This window comes from Galeopterus variegatus, unplaced genomic scaffold (genome assembly GCF_000696425.1).
Source record: "Galeopterus variegatus unplaced genomic scaffold, G_variegatus-3.0.2 Scaffold13439, whole genome shotgun sequence".
Taxonomy (NCBI): domain Eukaryota; kingdom Metazoa; phylum Chordata; class Mammalia; order Dermoptera; family Cynocephalidae; genus Galeopterus; species Galeopterus variegatus.
This window is the reverse complement of record NW_007739550.1, coordinates 14,863-16,364: the sequence shown is the minus strand read 5'-3', so window position 1 is coordinate 16,364 and position 1,502 is coordinate 14,863. Positions and strand designations below refer to the sequence as shown.

General features: G+C 40.9%; 1 pseudogene; it reads left to right on the top strand.

The window, feature by feature from the left end:
• Positions 1 to 176: 176 nt before the first annotated feature.
• The window catches only part of LOC103581599, a 15,390-nt pseudogene continuing 14,064 nt past the window's right edge, over positions 177 to 1,502 (top strand).

Sequence of the window (1,502 nt, the reverse complement as noted above, 5' to 3'; positions counted from 1 at the left end):
GAAGATAACAGCAAACAAGGCTCTGAGGCCTCAAGGCAATAGCCGGGCTCTATGGCTCCGGACAGTATGCGTCTGTTCTCTCACTCACAGGTCTTCTATGGATTCCTGCTAAGGCTGTTAAACCTTATGTGGAACCCCAAACCAGACAAGGAATTGAATCTGATCCCAAAATCTCAATGCCGCACCATCACACCTCAATCCATCTCACCGGGGATGGTACACATCAGATCACCAGTGATAAAAATAATGACAACAAGTTCCAAATCGACCTGGGGTAAATTAATAAACTTCAACAGTCAGATAGCTTTCAATAGCTCAGCACTTACGCTCAGTAACTCATTTGAGAAACAAAAACTAACCTAATATCTACCTGTTTAACTAGATGGTCTCAAATTTTCTCACATCCAGCTGGTTATCTTAAACAGGCTTCTAAATATTTCTTCACAAAATCCTATGGTAGAATTCTATTCTGTTTTCTTAAAAGGAAGAAAATCTCTGCATCTTCTTGAAAAGGCTTGCATACTTTGCTTNTTTTCCTGATTGTCAGAGGTTTTCTAAATCTAATTCCCCTGGAGGAGTTAATCCTCAAGGAGTAACAGGTAATGAAATTTGGCAAGTGGAAGTCACTTTTAAATATTCACATGTTACTGTTGATACTTATTCTGGCCTTATTCATGCCACTGCCCAAACAGGAGAAACTGCTAGACATGTTAAAAAAAACATTGTCTTTCTGCCTTTGCTGCCATGGGGATTCCAAATCAAATTAAGGCAAAAAATGGACTGGCATACACCTGCAAAGTCTTTCAAGTATTCTGTGACACCTGGAACATCAAATATGTCACAGGAATCCCATNTGCAAAGTCTTTCAAGTATTCTGTGACACCTGGAACATCAAATATGTCACAGGAATCCCATTTAACCCCACTGGCCAGGCAATTGTTGAAAGAGCTAACTAATGGCCTTCTTAAATCTCAAATAAATTAACAAAGGAGGGGTAATATAGATATAGGACTGGCCTCTCATGAACAGGTCTTTAAAGTTCTGTGTACACTAAATTTTTTAAATTGTAACTCTCAAAAATTAACGGTCACAGAGTGACACTTTATACCTTCTAAAAAAAGAATTAGACCCTTGGTTTTATACCACCATCTGCCAATGGGACCACAATGGTTGAGATCTGCTGAATTGTTTACATGGGGGAGAGGGTATGCTGTCCTGACCCGCAGGATATTCAACGCAGACCCTGGAGCGGGGAGTGGGAATTGGATGGACAAGAGACATGAGAAATGGAGACAAGACAGTATTCTGATCAAGTCTCGTTTATTAGCCAGGTCACAACTTATATAGCCAGCAGGAGGGAATCATCAGATAAGGAAGTGAGCAGCAGATGGTTTACTGAGAAAACTGCAGGGTGGGTTGTTCCAGTAAATGGAAAATTCCCCTGTTATCTATGGCAAGTTGCAAAGTTACCTACACCCATAGTGCACAGGAGGGGGAGGGAC